The sequence below is a fragment of the Sinohyriopsis cumingii genome, unplaced genomic scaffold, assembly GCF_028554795.1.
Source record: "Sinohyriopsis cumingii isolate HCF-2022 unplaced genomic scaffold, ASM2855479v2 utg000160l, whole genome shotgun sequence".
In the NCBI taxonomy this organism is placed as follows: domain Eukaryota; kingdom Metazoa; phylum Mollusca; class Bivalvia; order Unionida; family Unionidae; genus Sinohyriopsis; species Sinohyriopsis cumingii.
In genome coordinates, this window is record NW_028315873.1 from 330961 (window position 1) to 354930 (window position 23970).

A 23970-nucleotide genomic window follows, 5' to 3' on the forward strand; every position below is an offset into this window, starting at 1 on the left:
AGGCATCCACGTAGTCTGCGAAAATGCCTTTCTGCGTGGGGTCACCCTTGTGGAATTATTGTGTCTTGGGAAAGTGGCAAATTTCGTACACTTCTAACAGTTGGTATCCCATGTTCAGAGCTTTGAACAATTCTACGCTGACCCATGTCCCCGTCAAGGCCCGTTCTTCCTGGGTGTGATGACAAGGTTGATCTTGGTTGCACGTTTCAGCACAAGTACGGCACAAAGGAAACATAAGTTTGCCTTGGCAATGGTGAGGTAAGACGGGATGGTATAGATTCGTGGGAGGCAAAACTTTGCACTTGATCAAGCCTTCGTATTGTCGAATGTTTTTTAGGTCGATGTGTTCGGTGAACAATTGTGGGTGCCCTGCAGGAAAGCAACAATATTTGCACACGTAGGGATACAGTGAACACACGTCCAAGTATATGATTTCTTCTCCTTTCTCTTCGTCAGCTTGGTACAGCAAACAGGTGGCATTGGTCCTTCCTCCGTACAAACTATTACTTGGGTTCAGGGGGTCCATGAACTGGTAACTTTCCATGAGGCGTTTAAACTCGGGATCGGTGTTCAAACGGTGATTGTATTTGTGTTCCCACATTTCCACCACTTGGTATCCTTCCTGTTCTAACTTTAGGCGTGGCTGACAAATGGCCTGGTACAAGTCTTCCATGGTTCGTTGTAAGAACTGATTTTTAGTGCCGCGGTCAGGGTAACAGACGGGACATCCGTGAAATAAGCAACCGTTAAACTCGTACATGATCTTGGGGTTTTCTAAGTCCCAGCCATTGACCGAATGCATTCCGATGATCTTTCGCCCTGTCCGTTGCGGGCATGCTGAATCCATTTGTCTTCCTTGTCGCACAAGTAATGCAACCAGCATGGGGCTTTGACCGAGTATTGACGTTTGACATAGTTGGTCGTTCGAGGACTGATGACAGCCACAGTGTTTTCAAGCATGAATCGTTGTCGGTAGACTAAGGAACACGCTTTGGCAATGGTGCAAGCCTCTTTTAAATGATCAACCCCTCCGTGTTCCATGAACAGTTCTCGAAATTTTCCACAGCATCGCCGTAAAATGTCCATGTCGGAACGACGATACTTTAGCATTTCTTCCTGAAAGTCGAAAGGGTCGGAGGCATGAGCCTGGTACCAAGCGTAGAAAGTTTCTCGTTCGGTACGCATGTTGTCAGGGTCGTAATAGTGAGCCTGAGGCAAATGGGGTAGAACGGCGTGTTGATTGGCTTCTGTATTGAAAAAGTGTGGAAAGTACCCTTTAGCCATTTCTGTCATTCCAAACATTTTAGGCATTCGACTCAAAGGCATGGCTAAGTAGCTCATCGAATCTTTAAACTGCACTTGTCCCACTTGCATGAAAATGATTTTGGCTCCGTTCAAAGTGATTTTAGGACGCTCGATGCCACGTTCCGTATAACATCTCAAAAGAAACTGTCCATCATATCCGGAGAAATTGTGAGCCATCACCGTGGCATGACAATGACAATCTCCATAATAATGTTCGATGTCCTCTTGGCTCCACGTCTTGTCGATGGGGTCTAAGACCCATTGTGTGAAATCGGCTAGTGTGTTCGGTCCTTGAAAGATTTTTTCACGCCCTCCAGGAATCTTACTGCAGTGAGGGCAATAACTCAAGATAGGTTCTTGAATCACTTCTCGCACGCTCGATGAGCCACGCAGAAATTAGGAATGTGAATACTGATCTCTTGCATGCATTCGAAATCGAAAAAGATGAAATTGCCTTTCTTCTTCTTGTGACCATCCTCTTTCTCTGGTTGGGATTGGTATTTTTGTATGTAGCATTGGTGTTCCAAGTCCACAATGCAGTGACAAATGTGACATTTTTTCTTTCCTGAACATACGTGTGCCTTGGTACTGTTGATACATAGACCTTGTCCACACATTGGGCACAATCTCAGGAGTTGACAAGCACATTTCTTCTGTGAACCTTGCATCTTCAGATGTTGTTGGTAACAGGCAGGGCTGACAAATGTGCGCAGACAAGCAGGACAATGCACTGGTTCTTGCCCTTCGCTCAGACAGGGTTGAGAGGCCAAACATCCTGAGCATTTCGATCCACAATGTTTGTGTTGCTCTCGATTATTATAACCATCATAAGTCACATTTCTCACAGTAATATTTGTATCCCAGGAATCCAGTGATAGTGGTAATGGTATCGAAATGGTCATCGTGATGATAGAGGTGAATGTATTTTCCATCCTTAAAGTCTTTCCCTCGAAACAACAGAGACCCGCGCACTTCTTGAGGGTGCACTTTCAAGGTGTATCGTGGAGCTAGGGCATCTTGCAATTTTTGCATCTCAGGAATGCCACAGGATGTGTCTTTGGACAGGCATGCTTGTTGTAACAGAAGTTCTGCTTCATTTCGTTGTTTGGCTCGGTTCGATTTTCGAATGTTCTCCCAGGCTCTTTTCCATTCTACCGTGTCGTTCTTGTCGGCATAGGTTCATCCCACCACGATGGCTCGGGCTAAACACATGTGGTCTTGAAAATTGTTAATTTGGACAAGACTTGTTTTGGTAATGCGAAGGTTGTTGACCAATAAGGTCTTTCTGCATTGTCCGGTCCCTTGAGGAGGAGAGACGTGGGTCATGTCCAGTGTGGCTTTTCCATCGGTGATGTCAAACTGGTCATTAGATTGTTGCACTTGTTGAATCTTGTCCATGACTTTGGAAGTGGTCAATTCTGCAGGGCTGCTAAACTCGATCCAAACAGGGGATTTCAAGCCGTCATGTTGTATGGAAAGTCTCAAGCGATCATCTTCTTTGGGTTGACATTGTCGCTTGAGTGTGGTGAGCAAAGAATCCCACATGTCGGTGATGAACCCTTTTGCTTTCTCTAACAGTACTTCAGACTTGAAATCTTTAAACTTCACTGTGTATTTGTAAGCCGTAGTTCTAAATTTTCTAGAGGGACGCTTTTCCGTCTCTCGAATGTCATAGTACTTTTCAGGGTTGACTAAGGGTGGTAAACTTTGTTTAGAGGGTTTGGATTCTGGTTCACTCATGTCCTCTTCAAAATCACTGGCATGAATTTGTGCCAAGACTTCAGCCCTAGTACGAGGCGATAGATCACGTTTCTGCCTCTTACTTTCTTCTTCTTTCTTCTCAAATGAATTGGATCATTTCATCTCGATAGCAAAAAGTCAAATGACTAAAGTTTAAACACCATGGATTAATTTATAGTCATAGCAGACCAGCGTATATAAAGGGTATGTGTCTTGTCCTTTCACTATTCATTTCACTCTCAAACTGAGCACAACAATGGAAGAGACTACCAAGATTGAACGTTTCATCAGAGCTTTCCGAGGGGTCATTAGAAAATTCTCTTCAGACCAGCCGAGGGACTACTCTCCTTCCTTTCAAGATAAAAGTCAAGATACTTGCTATATCTGTCAGAAGAAAGGGCATTGGTCTTCAGAGTGTCCAGACCGTCAAAAAAGAAAAAAAAGGGGTTAGAAGAGACAAAAGTCAAGATACCTGTTATTATTGTCAAGAAAAAGGACATTGGTCACCAGACTGCCCAAAAAAGAAACAAGAGGAGTCAGAAGAAGAGAGGGATTCTTCAGAGGAAGAGGAAGAAGAAGAGGAAGAAAACAGACAGGTGAAGAAAAAGAAACAGGAGAAGAAAAGAAGGGAAGAAAGTGAGGAGGAAGAGGAGGAAAAGACTATGACGGTGAAGAAATTAAAAAAACAGAGAGTGAACAATGAGACAGAATAAGTCTATGAACTTTTTAAAGTGCTCTGTTGTGAACTGTGAATTGTAAATATTTATAAAAGAATAAATTAATTATAAAAGGTAAGTGTCTTTGGGTTCTGATTTTAAAATAAGAACCTACACTCACGCACACTCATACACAGACAGGTACTATTGGGTAAAATTTTTTTTTTTAGTTATTGGCAATTGAAAACCTATCTCTTTTCGAGAGACGTGGATGGCCCTGAAAAGGGCCTTTTTTGGTGTAAGGGGTGAGTTTAAACAATCAACTTTAACTGTCTTAAGCCTTTGCCATGGCCAAGGCCTACTTCTGGACTGCGTACTGTTGATGATGATTTCATTGAAATCACTAAGGATGGTGCAGTAGGCGTAGTCACAGGGTTGGAGTGTTTAGCTTGGGAAGGTCGTATTCTCTTCGGCCGTAATAAAGAAGTCTGATACATCTGTTTCAGACTTCTTAACTAAAATGTCTAACAGTACCGTGACCGTTTGATTTTGACACCCTTGTTTCTTTGCTGCTGCGTCTTCTTCTTCTTGTTTTTTTCTTACCTCTTCTTCTTGCTGCTGTTGCTGTAGGAGAAAAGCTTGTTCCGCTTCCTTTTGCTGTTGTATAAATTTCTCCAATTCTTCTTTCTGTCTCTGTCTAAAATTTTCCATGTGCGGTAATGAAGGAGAAGGTGACGAAGGTTCAGGAACAAATTCTTGCAAGGTAAAAAAATCCACAAAATCCCAATTCACCTCTTCTGAAAGTAAGTCTGGGTTCCCTTGGGTAGTCTCCACCATCAGTGCACCCAAACTGATCGTTTTCTGAGTTTCCGTCATGTTGAAAAACTGTCGCTTAGATTGACTACGCACAGGCGCTAGCGAATCTATATAGACTATGTGACGTCACAGACTGCTCTCTTCGGATTGGACGTGGGCTGACTGAATTTTGTAACGCGTGTTTGGATTGGTCAACAAACTCAATCCGTTTCAATCCTTCCTCCCCCTATAAATAAGTACAGTTCACTGCATTCCTTCACCCGTTACTCAGCACCCCAACATGTGGACCGATGTACAATCTTCAACGCTTGTGTCTTCGATGATGTTCCGGACGGACATATCAATGTATGTCCGATCCAACTGGACAGTTTCCACAGGACAGACACCAGCCTGTGGATGCGAAGAATCTTATGTGGAGCATCAAGGATGCCTCAAAAGAGTCTTAATCTATGGTCCTGCAGTCAGGCACAGCCTAAGGTCAAGAAGAAGATGTCACAGATGCCCTTTATGTTAAGGGTATATTAACATAAAACCAAAGGCCCTTTTCAGGGCCATTCCTATCTCTCGAAAAGATCTTGACTTTCAATTGCCTACCCCTTTTTTTATTTTTTTGTTTAAAAAAATAATAAAAAAATAGAGACCCCTCCCTGTTTCAATTTTCGCCTGTTCCATTTTCATAGACCCATCAGGTCGGGACCTTATTAAAATAGGGTCCCGACCCTGTTCCATTTCCCCTAGTCCCAAGACAGTCCCACGATTTATTCCCCATGTTCAATTTCCCTTGTCCCTAGAGTGAATAGTTTTTTTTCTTTCTCCCATGTTAAATTCCCCTTGTCCCTAGAATGGATATTTTTTTTTTTTCTCCCATGTTAAATTACATAGTCCCTAGAGTGGATATACCCTTTTTAACATGGAAGTTCCCTAGTCCCTAGACCGTCCCTATTCACTACTACCATTGTCATTACCAGCCTGAAACCAAATTTAATGCCATTTGTATAAATTCATTTCAAATAAATATTATGATATAGTTGAAGTGTAAAGTCAAGCAAGTATTCTGTTTGCAGATTTTACATTTTAGATATTATAGTAAAGTCATATTTTCTCTTGTTTAGTAAACTTTATTGCAACTGGTTCCAAAATAGTAAATCTTATTTAATGTTCATTCACCAGAATAGGTATTAATACAATCCCGAATTAACTGTATGGTACTAAAATATACCCTGATCTTGTGTGAGATTGTAATATACAGAACTATACCTCAAGACAACAATAATATATTGAATTTATATTGTATCAAGACTGTCGTGGTTATGAACTCCAACTTTATTCAGGTTTTTTCATAATAAATGATCATCTTGTGCTATGGTTGAAAAGAAATCAAAGTTCAGTTTAACTCCATTCTCTCCACATTTGTAAGTTGTTAAGAGGCATACTCATCCTCAGTGTTATAGTAAAATGTAATCTTATTTGGATCAATCTTGGTGGTGTAATATATGAATGGAGAAAGAATATTATCATCCAGATTAAAATATGTTTTATTCAGACTCTACTAAAATTTTTAGTTGGATATGGGTTACGGAGCCTGATGTGTACGAACAAAGCAATGTGTACCATGACCTTTTTAATTTAACATTTTAAACTCCTGCAGAAGAAAGAGATTTTTTAGATCCATTAATCTGTATTAACAAAAACATTTCTTCAGTATGATTTTCAATTACTTAGTATTGACAAAACTCATATTTTAAAGTTGTTGTTTTTTTGTGTTTGGTTTGGCCTTTTATGGTAAACCAACACAAGTAAGTTATTTAGTGCCAAGGCACTTTAAGTATAGTGCCTTGCCCAAGGACACACCATGGTAGCTAACCCAGGTTGGTCTGATGGTAGAATTTGAACCTACCTTATTTCACAGGTCCAGAAAGCTAACCACTGAGCCACTACAGCTCCCCATCTTATAGTGGAATGCTGGTATACTTTATGATCAAGAAGGATGGGTTGGGGTATGCATGTTGCATCTGAAAAAAGTGATGGAATTTTTGTTTACATAATATTTTAGTCATACAATATGAATCATTTTCTATAGATTTAAGATGTATCAGATCAAGTTAAGAAAAATCATATATTCTGTTTCCTGGGAATGTACTAAAATTCACTGTTATTGTTTGATTTTTTGGTAGTAAGCTTACTTGGTATTTTTTCTTTTTAACTTGAATACCTAATTTGTTAACATCCTATTCTAAATCTTCAGAGTTCTGTCTATTAAGTGACAACTGTTGATACATGTAGGGAAGTTTTTGTTTATATCTTTTGATTTTTGTGATTCTGGAAGTTGCAGTATTTGTTGTTGTATTATAACCATTTCAGTAATTTAATGAATGCAGAGTATACTGCTCTATAAATTAAATTTAAGTGAAAATAATGTAAAAGTATGTTTCACTGCAAATATAAATTGTTTAAAATAATATATCATTTATCATATGACTATTCAATTGTGGTAACTAGTATTCCATCCAATATCTATATATTAAAATATGTCTTTTCATACAGCTGGTGATCATTTAGATACAAGTCCAATTGAACATAATCAAATTATCAATGCAGGTGTTTTTATTAGTAGTAGTATTGCAAGTATAAGTGTTAGTATTAAGATTTCATATACAGGTATGATAAGTGTATCATAATGTTTAAATGATGCTCCTTGTTACAACATAAAATATGTTCATTGTTCACTGGTAAATTGGCAGCAAAGGTCTTCACTGAATTATGTTGCATAAACTATTTTACAATAAAACATATATGATGCATCTCAATTATGATGAATGTGAGGAGGAGGATTAATAATAATGCAATTTAAGTTATCTTCATAAGTTCTAGCAGATGTGTAATTTTTATGTGGTTCATCATCAGTTTGAAACTGGTCTGTGATTTCTGGATCTGGACATACCTGGTCCCCTGCTGTTGTGCTGCTATGGTCTTTACAGTTCATTAGGATATCAGTTACACTTGGTTTACATTTAGAACCCCATGGGATGGAATGCCCAGTTTGAAACTGAGAGAATGGTTAATTATCCATAATATAACTCCTGCAGTTATTATTAGGTTTGATATCAAGGTCTTTCTTTAAAAGCTTTTCAACTCAGGTTCTGTTCTACCATACAGATAAATAAAGTCAAATTCAAGGCTTTCAGATTTGTCCAGTTTGTTTCATGTGTTGCGGCAGACAGACTGTATATTGCCACTGTACCATATAAATATCAGTGCTTAGTCTGCTCTCAGTTGCTGTGGTTTGATTAGTTACAAGTGTCATCACATGTGACTAATTATTGACCAATGTAATGAAACTTGTATAATTAGAAGGCTGTATTTAAAAACTCTAAAGATCTTAAAAAGAAAATTGGATCGGGGTAAGTAAAACCTTTTACTTTGACCATTTGGCTAGAAAATAATTTTCAATAAGTTTAAATTGGATAATAGTAATATAATAATTAATTACACAAATCAGAATAAAAGCTATTTGCATATCCCCTTACAGCTGTTGCTTTTTCATAGTACTAAGTAGAATAAAGTATAGTTAAGACAGATAGCTTTAAGCTAGAATTAAACTCAAATAAATTGCAAGAAATCAAAACAAACCCAGGATTAAAACTAAAGAAATATCCCGTCATATATACCTTACATCAAATAAAGAAACTCAAGATGGATAACAACAAAATTAATGTCACATCATCAAATAGTTATCTCAGCTGCCTGGTCAACCTAAAGGCAGATAAACTAAGGCAAACTTACTCCGAAGCAGTCTCATCCCCCCTAAGAGAAAAACGACAGATACAGTTCTTAACGCCAATTTTCAACTCGACCCCAACTGACTCGATGAGTAGACTCTACCTGTCACCAAGCGTAAACGAGAATGTGGACAATCTACCGAGTAACCGCAAAACTACATCCGACATGAGTACCCAAACTGAGGAACAATACTCAACAAGCACAAAAACAACCCAGACCACGCTGGTTAAAAACACTAGCAGCCAGGGGACTCAAACTGAGAACCTACTAGATGAAACAGAACGCCCTCACCCTACCACAAATAAAGCAGTCACACACGACTCAACAAAAGGTAAGAATAATAGGAAAACCAAATCCCAAATACCAGTTAGAAAGAATAAGGAACACACTAACTGTCAGAATACAAGACCCAGCAAGCCGGTTATGGACAACGAAACAAAGTCAGCTAAAGAGACAAACACCAGGGGAAAAAAGACCAGTCTGCAAAATATCCAAAACAAGAAACACCCCGCTGAACTGACTCTCTTCGTCAAGGGAGTAAATTCCAAAATAACGAAGTTAGCCTTTAAAACCATAGCATGGCAATTGAACAAACATCACCAAGGAGAATTCACGCTTAAAAGCACTAGAGACGACTTGCTGATAATCAAATGCACCACTGAACAACAGATTGCCAAATATATGGAAATTGAAAGAATAGACCAAATAAATGTTCAGGTCACTAGACACAACAGAACAAAACAACACATAGACCCAAACCCCCCCAAAACACACAACAAAGGAGTCATATACGTATCAACTCAAAATAAAACCAATGAAATAGTAGACTACATAAGGAGTAAAGGACAGGAAGTAGAGAAAGCAATCCGCCTAAAAACAAGAAGGGGAAAGGATAGCACTGCAGTGGTACTCTTTTTTAAGGGCGCCACCCCAGAAACTATCAAAATAGCCGAAAAACTCGAGGCTAAAAAAATTTTTGCTTTCAAAAACAAACCACGGTTCTGTGGCAACTGCAAAAATTGGGGGCATTACTCTAAGAGTTGCGGAAACCTATTCCGCTGCAATCAATGTGGTCTTCACCACCCAGACCGGAAAACATGTAGCGCCACCAATCAGCACTGCGCTAACTGTAGTGGTAACCACAAACCAAACCACGCAGAATGCCCCAGGGCTCTTAGAGAAGCCCTAATAGTCGAATATATGATCTCCCATGGGGTAAACTATAAGCAGGCCAAAACAAAAATCAGGATACCAAAAACAAAATAAATAGGTAGCACCCTCACTGGTAGGAAACACGCATAAAACGAAAACAACAGTAAATTAAACAAACTATTAAGACTTTTTGCACTAGAGATGGATTCCAGAGCAGAAATCAAAATATGGCAATGGAATGCACGCGGCCTTAGGGCCCACGCTGACCAACTAAATAACAAAATACTTGAACAGGAAAGAAAACCAGATGTTATATGCATACAGGAAACCCACCTAAATGATACCTCACGTATCCCAAACATCATAGGCTACAACACCAAATACCTAAAGCATCGATCCCCCACAGCAAGAGGAGGAGGGTTAGCAACCTTTGTTAGAGATGGAATTACATCAGAAATGCATAAATTAACAGATAGTAGACCGCCCAATGACTTCGAAATACAGATAGTCAAAATAACCGCTCAAACTAAGCAGGTACTAATCGTTAACCTCTATGAAACAAATGAGCAGCGCAATTTAAGTGCAGACGAAACAATCAAAATGATTAAAGACTGTGGAGAATGGGTGGTAATATGCGGGGACTTCAATGCGCACAATGAACTATGGGGGGAGTCAAAAGACGGACATTAAAGGAAAAATTGTAGAAAAATGGGCACAAAAATGCAACTTAGTTTTTCTAAACAACGGAATGCACACCCGGATAGATGACAGAACAGGCCACACATCAGCAATAGACCTATCTCTATGCACACCAAGATTAACAGGCATTTCTGATTGGCAAGTTGATGAAAGCGACCCTATGGGAAGTGACCATTACCTTATAAATATAGAAATACAAATTAGAATACCTCAAAATAAAGCGTCCTTCACACCAAGATGGAAATACGAACAGGCCAACTGGATTAGGTTCAAACAGATAGGTGACTCAATCGACCCAGAAACCATATATCACCGGGACATTGACACCTTTAATGACAAATTAATAGAAACCATTAACACAATGGCCCAAGAAACAATTCCTAAAACTAAAGGAGTAGCACCCAAACCCACGGTGCCCTGGTGGAATAATGAATGTAAAATAGCAATTAAAGAGAAAAAAAGAGCTCTAAACAAATTCAAAAGAACTAAAAATAATAGGGACTTTAACTACTACAAGGAAAAGGAAAAAACTGCCAAACAAACTATTATGATAGCTAAACAAAACTCATGGAGAGAATTCTGCTCAAAACTAGATATTAACACAAAATCGAAGGAGGTGTGGCAAAGAATTAAAAAAATGAGAGGCAAAACTAAATCAATAACCCCCAACATACCTGGACAAAACAACAAACATAAGGCAGAATTATTCGCAAACTATTTCGCCAACATGTGTAGCAATACCAACTTAGAGGATAAGTTTAAAAATCATAAAAGGCAATTTGAGGAAAGCAACTCTGACAACATAAAGGAAGCAGGAAATAATGACGGCCCACTAAACCTTCCGTTTACAGAAGCCGAATGGAGAAAGGCCCTCGCCGGCAAAAAGACCACATCCCCCGGGGAGGATACTTTGGGGTATGAAATGTACAAGAACCTACCCAAAAAACTTGTCACAATTGCACTTAACCTCATTAATAAAATATGGGAAACCAGTACCATACCTATAAGATGGAAAAAGGCAGTAGTGGTCCCGATTCTTAAGCCTGGAAAACCCTCAAGCGATATAAAATCATACAGGCCCATTTCACTAACAGACAATATATGTAAAATAATGGAAACTATGGTAAACAACAGGCTGAAATACCATTTAGAAAGCAAAGGACTACTAGCTAATACACAGAGCGGGTTTCGCAACTACCGAAGCACAATAGACCAACTCATGAGACTAGAAACCGCTGTCAAATTAGCATCTAGAGAAAAATTTTAAAAATCCAGATATGTTACAGCCATCTTCTTAGACATGGAAAAAGCATATGATCTTATGTGGACTAAGGGACTGATAAGTAAACTTAAACCATACGGAATAACTGGCAATATATACAAATTTATTGCTAACTTCCTAACCGATAGAAAGATACAAGTCAGACTAGGACAAGACTACTCCGAACGATACAAACTGGAAAATGGCACGCCACAATGAAGCGTAATCAGCCCAACTTTATTTAATATAATGATAAACGACCTGGAAACAGCGGTAAAACCCAACCACCTTGACTTATTCCAATTCGCCGATGACAGCGCCGTATGGAAAACTGGCAACCCAGCCAGCAGAGAAACGACCAAGCACTTACAAAAAGGACTAAACGATATAGGAAATTGGACAGATAAATGGGGATTTAAATTGTCACCTCTAAAAACAGTAGGCATAGTTTTCAATCCGGGAGGTGGCCACCCCCCACCCACTCCAAACTTAACCCTAAAGGGGGTACCCATCAAATTCGAAAAACAAGCGACACTCCTAGGTATGGTATTCGACCACGAACTCACGTGGGCAGCTCATATCCAAGAACTCGTAACGAAGTGCAAACGAGACATCAACCTCCACAGAAACCTCAGAGGGGTGAATTGGGGGGTTGATCAAAAAACACTCGTTACCCTATATAGAGCACTTATAAGAGCAAAATTGGACTACGGTTGCCAGGTATATGGAGCGGCGAACGCCACGTTACTAAAGAAACTAGACACAGTCCAATCAAAAGCGCTAAGGGTATGCACCGGCGTCCTAAATGGTACCCCCACACAAGATATCTTAATAATAGTAGGAGAACCCCTGCTAGACCTAAGGCGGAAGGAATTGATGCTGCGATACTCGACTCGAATATCAATACACCAACCCAACCACCTCACGCTACAAGCCCTCTTAGCATGCGACAAACCATTCGATACAAAAGGAAAAAATAAAAAAATACCTAGTGGGAAAATAATTATAGAATTAAAAAGGAAATTTCAAATCGCAAATATCAACCCAGAAAAAATAAGGTACTACCCAGACCCCCCGTGGACCTGTCCCACACCACAAATAGATCTTAGCTTACGTAAACTAGGACAAAAACAAAATGACCCGATAGGACTAAGAGCATCAATACTAACGTACATTGACAACAAATACGAGACATACACGCAAATCTTCGCAGATGGATCAAAAACCAAAAATCCAAATAAAACTGCAGCAGGGATAGTGATCCCAAAATTAGATGTCGCCGTTGGAAAAAGACTCCCAGACCAATGCGCTATATACACGGTAGAATTCATGGCAATACTAATGGCATTAACATACGTCAAAACATACCCCACAACTAAGGCAGTCATTCTAAGCGACTCTTACAGTGTACTACAATCGTTAGCAACAGACCAATCCAAGAGCAGACCTAATATGATTAATCATGCAAGATCACTACTTAAAGAGATTGAAAAAAACAACAAACACGTTGAATTCGTATGGATACCCTCTCACATCCATAATCCCAGGCAATGACAAAGCAGATGCAGAAGCAAAAAACGCCACAAACGAACCAAAAGCCCAAAATATAGCATACAGCGTCACTGAAATCAATAACATGGGACAAGATCAATGACATGTGGCAAGAGCTATGGGAAAAATCGGATGCAAACAGTCTAATACACACGATGATGAAAAAAGTAAGTAGAAAAGTCGAAAGTCCGACCTTCAAAAATCCATACGATATAACAATAATAAATAGAATAAGAACAGGTAAAACACTATTGGCAGGATGCGCAGGGAAACACATAAAAAGGGGACCAACCGAAAACTTCCCCTACTGCCCAACTCCAGAAACAATCGCACACTTAATAAATATATGCCCCAAATACAACCAGGAAAGGGCCGAACTAAAATCTCAACAGGAACAAATAGGAGAACGGTGGACATACCCGGAGTTACTTGTGGCAAAAAACAATAACATAGGAATGACCTATAATAACATCATGACATTCATTAACAAAATAGGCAAAAGGGGACAAATCTAAACCGAATGAAGGGTTGGGTATAAAGAGAGACCATGTAAAGAAATTAAAACCAATAAACCTAAAAGATCGAACCAAAAAAGAAAAAAAACAATCAAAATATTACAAATCACTGTTTGGGAATTGTGACGGCCGGCTCGGGCTAGTGGGTTCACAGACTGACACCGCCGCTCATAACCCGAACAATAAAAACCAGATAAGGACGAATATAACAAAATCACTGTTTTGGAATTATAATGGCATGCTAGGCCCCGTAGGTTCAAAAAAAAACAAAAAAAAAAGAAAAAAAGGAAAAAAAAAAAAAAAAAAAAAAAAAAACAAAAAAAAAAATATTAAAAAGTAAATCAAAGACCAGTCAAAATATTACAAATCACAGTTTGGGAATTGTGACGGCCGGCTCGGTATCGTGGGTTCACAGACTGGCACAGCCGATCATAACCCGAACAATAAAAACCAGATAAGGACAAAATATTACAAAATCACTGTTTCGGAATTATAACGGCATGCTAGGTCCCGTAGGATCAAAAAAAAAATAAAAAAAATATAAAAAAATAAAAATAAAAAAAATATACATTAAAATAAATCACAAATAGCTAAGCTAAACAAAAATAACAGGTAAATAGCCAAGTGGTCAAAGCGAAGGGAAACAAAGGCAATCAAACCACCTCCCTCGAAGAAAACATCTCACGGCGAACATGGCAGTATCAAAAGGACGAGAAGACCAAAATAGAAACGGACACGGGATAAGGCAGAAAGAGCTGAAATAAAGAAGAGCAGGAAAAGGCACAGGATGAAGTTAAACGTCCTAAGGCAGTAAAAGAAGAAAGAACAGGACACTTGCAGACCTTGGGGAATGAAGGCAGAAACAATGAAAAGAGTATGCCTCAAATAATCAAACCACCCCCACCCCCCAGTATGAAAAGAATTGCCTTCCCGAAATCAAACAAAAGAAATAAGGCCACCCCCCCCCACATCTACTTATAAGTGTGAATGAGAAAGTGAGCGTGAATGTGTGTTGTCAGGATATGTGGGAAAAGCAGAAAAACGAACAAAAATGTCTATAGCCATCACACAAATATAGCATACACACTCCCTACCCACCTTTTATTTCTTTTCTTTTCTTTTTTTTTTTCTTTTTTACAAACAAATTTTACCACATAGGGCTTTCATTCTGACCCACGAAAGCCCTCTTTTGACCAACAACTTACTGGCCCTGAAACACACTGATTGGTTTAAAGCCACACGTACGAAATACTTAACCAAATTGAGATCTCCAAAACAAAATAAAGGGCTACTAAAAGCCTACTAGATGTGAAAAAATTTTTGGAAAATTCAAGTACGCAAAGTACACAAAATTTAATAGACCTTACAAAAGATAGGAAAATTCACAACTCTGGAATATCTGAAGCGTATGTGACAATCACATGTTTGGCAAGATAGTACAGGAATAGCCCAATAAATATAGGGAACTGGGCATTGATTGCAACGAAAATTTCATAATACTGCTGCTGGCGTGCTTCGGTTACTGCCTGAAATGAGAGAGGAAGGAGATGCAGGATGCAGAAACAGACCACCAACGGAGTACAACGATGGAGAAGGTTGCAGCGATGAGAGCCTGGGCGGGACCTTTTGGGGCACCTGGGCTTCGGCTTGCTTGCTTGGGGGCATTGTATAAGTTAATCGCTAAATTCAAAAAGTACACAAACGTGTACAAACCAAACAGTCGCACATACCGAAAGGTGCACGTGACTTTAATCCAATGAATGAATGAAATGTGTGCTAGAGGGTAGGGTTAGCAGTTATACTCCCAATTATGTTTGTGATGAGCAAAAGCAGCTGCACAAATTTGAGCTTTTAGTTTGGTTCTGGTAGGGTCAAAGGATGCAGGTACATTTTACATTCATTTTTTACTAGAAATAGCTATTTTCAATATTTTTCTGTGACAAGGCAACTAAAAGAATCAGTATGTGCCTTATGCATGAATAAAGTTCACTAGTACTATAACAAATTAGCATACTTTTCATCACCCCTCTACCATCAAGATTTTTTTATATTTACCTCTGTAGCAGACACAAATAAAAGTCGGCAGCTCATTTGCAGACTAAGTTACGCATATGATCTCCAATGCTCATCTAACTGTGACAGGCAGTCACCAACAAGCCAACCTATTTCCATGCCTAACTCAAAGTAAATCTGAACCACATTATAGATTTAGCTTATGTGTAAATTTATAAATGCTAGGCTTGTGATAATTAGGTTCATGCCTTCTACCTTAAAAATTAGAGGGATGTCAAAATACGAAACTATCCAGTGAGACCTATGATGTTAATTTTAATCCCTATGGGATTTGTGACATAAAAAACCCAAATGCTTTATGTATTAAAAGGTAACTAATGGGGGCAGGATCTGCAGTGAATCAATGGTTAGTATGCTAGACTCCTGATAAAAATGTTTGTGTTAAAATCCTGTTATCAAGTCAACCAGGTTACCTACTGCAATGTACCCTTGCCTTACTCCAATTCCCTCAGTACTAAGTAAACAACTAGTGTTGCTGTACATAACAAAACCAGTCCATATTGATTTTACATATTTTACTAAATCCTGACAAAAATAATTCTCTAAATAAAGAATGATTAATATGTGATGGTCTCACATGTAATCAAACTCTTCCAAGCTTTTAATGATATGAACCGATTTATCAATGTTTATCAAATTTGCATGAAAAACTATTTCTTATTTGTCATCAAATATGTTCAATGTTTTGATCATATAAGCATTTCTGCTACATTAGATCAAAATAATCTTTTTGTCAGAAATAGAGCCCTTATAGTATTTGCAAGGTCAACCAATCAGATGCAGAATTTGAGTTTAATATGAATGAATATTTTTTTTACAAAATTGCTCTTTTGCTATATCTTGATGAGATAAATCTATTCACCAAGTCTGATGAAATTAATGAGAAATAGTTTTAAGAGCAGTAGCAAGAATGGCTAGTGAGATGTAGAACCACCACATTATATGCATAGATTTTGCTTATAGCCTCAGATATACAAGCAAATAATTAAACAAGTCAGATCTAAATTGGATCATAAACACTGTTGTGCAAATCATAAGAAACTCTGCCAATCAGATGCAAGGTCACTTCACTACCATACCTTTATCACACTCATAATAAGCATCATTGTGAAACTTGACTCTATAAGCCCAATGGCCAAGCATGATCAAACTTGAATCAGCAGTAGTGGTTATAACCTCATGTATTTGTATGCATCTTCACTTCTTCAATCTAGATCTCATTTATATAAGCATGTATTCTACGTTTAGTAAAAACTGCACTACATGTATAAATATTGCATGCGGTGGTAACATACTCAGATGAAAGATCACCTTATTATTATTAATGGTTAACACTCATCAAACTTCAAGGACAACTTAATGATTTTAGCCTATATTGTGGAAGTATGGCTTTTAGGCTGGTTAAAAAACTCAACTAATCTTATACATGATCACATGTATATACTTGGATTTTGCTCATTATTAGATTTATCCAAGATGTTGATTTAAGCCCAAAACCAAGTTTTATATAAACAAATTGATCAGAACTATGGACTCCAAAGTAGCTAATTTCTTACTGTTGAAAGACAGAAGGGGATGTGAAATAAATAACACACTCTGGACCATTACATAAACCCACTTAGCCTTTTGACCAGTTGAGATAAAATATCAACAATAATGTTAAATAAGATTGATAAATTATGTTTTCTCACATTACCTCTAGCCCTTTTCAACATGGATGGTATTTTTCTTCCACATATGTCAGCTCTTAATTAGTGGCCCTTTCCCATCATGAATGTTGTAGGTGAAACTCTCAGAATTAGGCTTTTTAATTTATATCTGTAGAAGAAAAAAACTATTGGTCTGCATATATCAATGTCACCATTTCTGTATTAGATTAAAATACCATATGTGTGTGTGTGTGTGTGTGTGTGTGTGTTAATTTTAGAATTTAAGCAAACTTGTCTCCATGTGTTTATTTTAAAACTGATGATGATAACACATAACAGGTTCAATGGATAAAATGTTATTTCTTACTTCTTACAACTGCTCATTATATCTGAATTTACATTCAATGTTTGTTTTAATTAACATATTTGGGATATTGGGCAAATTATTTATTTTGTAGTTTATCATTATATCATTTACCAGTCTTTTATCATTCAAATATGTAATATAGTACCATTATACTGACTTCATATTCTATATGATATCCCAGCAATACATATTAAGCAGATACGTGCAAATAAAAATGTTCAGAATGTAAAATTTACTCCAAGCTCAAAGAAGATCAGCAAAAGATAATATCCAACAAATTACCAAACAAAAAGCGAAGTTAACGCAGTTACCTTTATTATGACGTCTCCAAAACCAACGGTACTGTACAGCTACGTCTTCTGAGTTTTACCGTCATCTTGTCTTTCAAACCAGAATTAATTTCTTGAGCTCTTACAAAATGAAGAAACTTTTAAATACTATAATTTAAGTAGCTTCTTTACATGCCATCAGATAAATTATGGCACAGTGTTATGTCTGTCAGCAAAACGCAACTTCACATTTGGACGGCGCGCTGTGTGGGCATCGCCGACACAGCAACTGACATGAATTCTCTATTAGCAGACAATGATTCGGAATAAATCCTTCGCAAATCTAACATTCTCGATTTTTCATAGTTCCACTTTTCATTGTTGCATCTGTTTGATTGTACAATTGCTAATGATGTTCAATGAATCAACTTCAATTCATCTGCTGTCTGAAATCCCGGTTCAGTTGGTATTTTCTTCCGCGCATGATGCCGTGTAAATAAAAGATACGGTCGACATTCAAAGTGGTTTAGGTTAATTTATTATTTTTCTTTATTAAGGTCATTTGCAGAAAGTGTTTCGCTAGGGTGAGAAAAAAAAATATAACAAAAAGAAAACTTTCTTTTCCAACGCTAATACTGTATATATTTCAATTTGTGATTGATGCTATAAATAAAAAAAAATGATAATAAAGCATTTTAGCCCGTGGCTTCGGCACGGCACTCGTTTTTGTGGGTTTTTTAAAATGTTGTTAGTGTTGTTTTGGGGTTGTTTTTTGTGTGTGTACCACACTAAAAAACATACCAGGTATTAGGCCTAACGTAGGAAAAGAAATTATCCTCTATTTATTACTATTCTTACTGTCAAATGACGCAAAAGTGATCAAATTGCTATTAAGATTTTGTTTTGTATAACACTTACCTCTCGTTTTCCTCGAGATAAAGCAGCCACTTCAAAATGATTATAAAATCTGTGACAGATGAAAAACGTGGTTTAAATAATTCGTAATCGCCTGCCTTAAAATACTGTAGGAATTTGCTAATGTATTTCATGGCCCTCGTTTGAATAGATACCAACGATCATGTATATCGACCAAATTTTGTATATTCCTGCCCACAATCATGTATTTTGTATTAAACCGTATATTACACGAGCGCTCTGTGGCAAACTCGGGGGGGGGGGTCTCTATTATACCCAGAGGCGTAGCTATGATATTTTGCGCCCGGGGACGAACTATAAAATTGGCGCCCCAGCCCCCTCCCCGTTTAATCACATTTTTGAATATTACCCTTGTTTACTTATTATAATGTAACGTTGTAAGCCTCATTTTGGCGCCCCTGTACCTTGGCACCCGGGGACATATGTACTCCCCTTCCCCCCCCCTCCCCGCTACGCCTCTGATTATACCTGCTGTATCAGTTGAGAAATATATTGAACAGATCAGGCCCCAATACTCTCGCTCTGAAAAACATTAAAATAATTATATGCAGAATATCGGTAGGTCTCCCTCTTGCCGAAAATGTCAGCACCATATATATTTTGCAAGTAATGTAATGGGTATAATAACACACACACACACACACACACTTTTTTGGGAGTGGGGGGGGGCAACGGACAGATGCCCCCATTTCCCAAAAAAAATAAAAAGTATTTTATATTTGTGTATTTCCCCCTCAGATGTGTTCTACGTTTTATTAAAACAAAATTTTATATAAAAAATTTAGTTTTTAGAATTTGTGATGGGGTATTTATGTTTCCATAGTGTTATCTAAAGGGTTGTTCGTCCGAGTCTGGTTTCCCTCACCTTGCTCGAAGTTCATTCCCTTGAAATGTTTTGTAACCTTTGCTATATGTCGCCTAGGTCTCAGTGTTTGCTATATGTAATGGTGTTATATTGTGTGTATGCTATATTTTCTTTATGTTTGAGACAGCAAGTATAGATCAAATATCTTTCCCAGTTGTATTTCTTCCTTTATGATGTTATATTGTATCTTTTAATTTGTTTTATGGTTTTCTAATTTTGACGATGGAATGGTGTACTATTTAGACTTTGTTTAAAAAAAATAATTTCCTATTTTATTATTCGAGTGATAATATGTGTCGTTCCTCATAATAGTCTTTAAAGATGTTGATAGGTAGGTTACGCTCGATCCAAGGTTCACGCTTCTTTATTCTCTATGTGTTTTTCCTGGGTCGCGTTAGGCCTCCTTTATTTAGTTTATCTGATTATGCTTTATTGAAAGATCCAAACGTATTTATGAGACCACATTATTCTATAGTGGTCAACCATGCAGTGCGGGAGAAGTTAGTAGGGTTTTAAACTAAGTGTTATACAGTATGTATTTGTGTCTTTATTTTGTCTGTTTATGTTCTACATTGGGTGTTTTCAAAGACTCATGATGGGCCTATGCACTTCACTGAGCCCTGTGACTTAGCCCCATGATGTCATCGCCATTTACTTCCCCCTTATATTTTCCCTGTATCCCCTCCTATATATGTCTTTAGAATTTTCTTTCAGAGAAAGAAGAAAAAAAATTAAATTACAAAATTCTTTTATTTTTTTCTTTCTTCCTTTCTTCCCTTTTCTCTTTTAAAAAAAAGTTATATGGGTTTCTTTGAAATATTTGAAATAGAATTTGAAATTTTCTTTGAAATATGGCTGTTGTGGGGTGCGAGGAGGGGGTATGGGTATGGCATCAGCTCGCAATTGCGCTACGCGACCCTTCGGTCTGTAATACCTATTCCTCCCTCCCCCTCTCTCCCCCAATTCCAACATCAATTGCGTTATATCAACCTGACGGTAAGTATCTATTCGTCGTAAGACGTACTGAGTTCTTGTTGTGGTTAATATTCTTATTTTTACCACGTATCTTATTTAAAAATCTTTATCACCTGTCCACAGGATATCATCGTAGTTACTATATAGTCTATACATTTTAGAACGATTTTGTTTTCGTAGTCTAAATCTATGAATAAAATGTTATTTTTGTTATACTTATATTTTTTGCAAATTTTCATTATTAACTTTATCCTATTATGTTTAGATTTATCACATTGGACAATCGTATGTAGTTTGGTGAAGTTCGCTGTTTTACATAAAGGGCATTTCGGCATTATCCTCAGCATACGATGTTTGATTGTTTCTTCGCCTGTTAGCCAGGTGTTGTGCAGGTATTTAAAAATTATACTTTGTGTTTTGACAGATCTTATTTTCCCCAATTTTTCCAATTTTTTGTCCAATTTACCCCCTCAATTGTCCTGCTCTACTCTACATTTTATATTTTTGGTTACCTCCTCCCTAATCCAAGCGTGACTTTTACTTATTAAATTTTGCATAAATCTGTTTTGTCTCTATATTTTAAAATTAGTTCTCATATGTTTGCGTGGCACTTCGATTTTTTTATATTAATTTGTTATTTTTGTATATCTCTGGACGGTTTCTCAAGGTGAAGCCGAACCAGTAGATGTACGGTGCTTCTCACGCTGTAGCCGGGTCTGAGTGCATTTTTTTTTAATCTATTGATTATGTTAGTTAATTATAGTAGTAGAGGGCTCGGCAACCCCAAGCCCCCTCTACTTTTGGCCCTATATAATGTCTCTTTTTTTACATGATGCATTTTATGATTCCATATATAATCTATTATTTCGTTGTCTGTTTTGTTTAAAATTGTATTATCCATATCTATGGATTTAATTATGTAGTTAATATTTGAGTATAAATAAGTCTTGGCCACTTGGGCCCGCTCCATGATAGGTAATGGCGCCATGGCCAGATTTTCACATTTTCTCTTATTTTATTGATAATATGTTCATAATTTTCTACAGCTTCTTTTATGTATTACCAAAGTAAACCCCTAGAGCCTTTACAGTGTCTCTCAGTAAGTGTGTGTGTGTGTGTGTGGGGGGGGGGCGATAATCCAGGGTGGTTGCCCCTCCAGTTAACTATTTTTAAGATTTCGTGCTTGTTGTGGTTTATTTTGGAACCCGACGCTTATAGCATTTCCCCTCTCTTATAAAGATGTTGCAATCATATGCATGTTAGAGCATTTTTTAATTCTTTTTTAGGTTTGGTATTTGTATGCCTTGTATAATCAGGGGCGGATTAAGGCTCACTGGTGCCCTAAGCACTGACAAATCTTGGCGCGCCCCTCTTTTCCACGTACACCTGAGAAGATAACCCTAGGGTGTACCATGATCAAGAAACAGAACATCATGATCAATTTGCACTAGTTGTATCAGTTTTTTTTACAAATCTTCATTCTTTTTTCTTTCTTTCTTTTCACCCTTTTCTCAACTTTGTGGTGCCCCCTTTGGCCCTGGTGTCCTATGCACGTGCTTAGTCTGCTTAATGGTTAATACGCCCCTGCTTGCACATCTGGGTTGTTTCTTATCGTGTGACGTAGGATTTATATTGCCATTACGTATTCTAGCATTGATAGTGGACATCCTTGTATCACTGATCGTTGTATTTCAAATTCTTTCGTGCATTTCCCGTTTAATTATCCCAGTGTGTAGGATTTTGGTCCATTTTGGAAATTGGGTCCGAAACCAAATTTTTTTAAAACATTCTTTATACAGTTTTGTTCAAATCAGTCGAAAGCTTTCTCCTGGTCGAAGAGTACCATAGCACTCATCATACCAGTTTCATTTATGTAGTTAATTATAGTTTTAATGTTTAAAATATTGTTTTGTATATCCCTCCCCCACAAGTTTGATTTACATTAATTATCTTGTTTATCCTACCCTTTACTGTATTTGTTAAAATCCTACTTAAAATCTTATAGTCCGTGTTTAAAAGTGATATAGGCCTCCAGTTTTTAATCTCGTCTCTATTCCCTTTCCCTTTGTATATAATTGTGATAACTCCCTCCCTCATAGATTTAGTCATTTTATTTTTACTTAAAACTATATTATTATACAAAACGTTTAAGATCGGCGTCAGTTCACCGTGGAACTTTTGGTAGAATTCCACGATGAGTCCATCTTTCCCTGGTGACTTTTGTGAGTGTTGATATACTTTTTGTGATTTCTTCATCTGAGATGACATCATCACATTGGTCTCTATGTACTGCTGATGTCATCTCACAGTCGACATTTTTTAAGTAGCTGTCGATTGTGCTGAAGTATATGTTATGTGTGGTGTGTGGTGTATAGTTCTTTATAATATTTGGAAATATTATTTAGGATATCTTCTTTTACAGTATGGGTTACATTGTTTATTTTGATATTGTTTAAAATTGTATCACCCCCTTTTCTAAATTCTTCTCGCTTATATACGTTTTTTGCCTCGTTGTAGATCTCTGTAAATTTTCCCGCCCTTATTATTCTCCCCTGATTTTCGTCTTCTTCAACGATTTTAATTTTGTCTGTCAATCGTTTTTTTTTTCTTTCTCCATCGTCGTTTGTTGTTTTGCTTAGTTCTAATTTGAGTTCGTGTTTGTCTTTTTTTTCTGGGGTTTTTCCGCCCTCTATTTGAGTACTGAATATTTATTCCTTTTATTTTGTTTTTTAAAACATCCCAATCAATTATTATATTAATATTTTCTTCATTTTTGACGGTTTCAATTTCTTTTTTTAATTATTATTTCGACATATTCTTTGTCATTTAAAATCTTATTATTTAGTTTCCATAGTCCTGACCCACATTTTTCTATTTTTTTCATTTTTAGGTCAATAGTGAGCATGAAATGGTCTGATAGCTTTTGGTTGGTTATTGCAGTATTAATATATATTAATGGATCATAAAAATTTCCGTAAAATTTATCAATCCTGCTAGACTGGTTTAATTTATAGTTACCCAGTTGAAATCTCCCCCTATGATTAGATTTTCCATCGAATATTGTTGTAGGTAGGTGTATAGGTTTTCTTTAAAATTAGTTTCTTATTTCTATTAGCTGGCATGTACACATTTATAATATGCCAATTAAACATTTTAACACGTAGCAACCGTCCCTTAAAAAATTCCCCCCTCCTCAAACCCTTCCCAGCTTTTTAAAAATATTATTGTTGCAACCAACTCTAATATCATTATTTGCAAAATTGTTGCATATCTTTATTGCGTTAAGTTTGTCTTCTACTAAAATTTCGAACTCTGGCTTAATTCTATAGTGTGTTTCTTGTATCATTATTACACCAAAGTT

General features: G+C 37.3%; 1 long non-coding RNA gene across 2 annotated transcripts in view; it reads right to left on the minus strand.

The window, feature by feature from the left end:
* Positions 1-23970, minus strand: part of LOC149774616 (uncharacterized) — a 120854-nt gene that overhangs the window by 3626 nt on the left and 93258 nt on the right. For both annotated transcript variants that reach the window (XR_016416769.1, XR_016416767.1), the window contains exons 3-5: positions 17876-18800; positions 17245-17366; positions 6415-6529 (exon numbers count right to left, since the gene is read on the minus strand). This is a non-coding gene — a long non-coding RNA (uncharacterized LOC149774616). The remainder of the gene's footprint in view (positions 1-6414; positions 6530-17244; positions 17367-17875; positions 18801-23970) is intronic.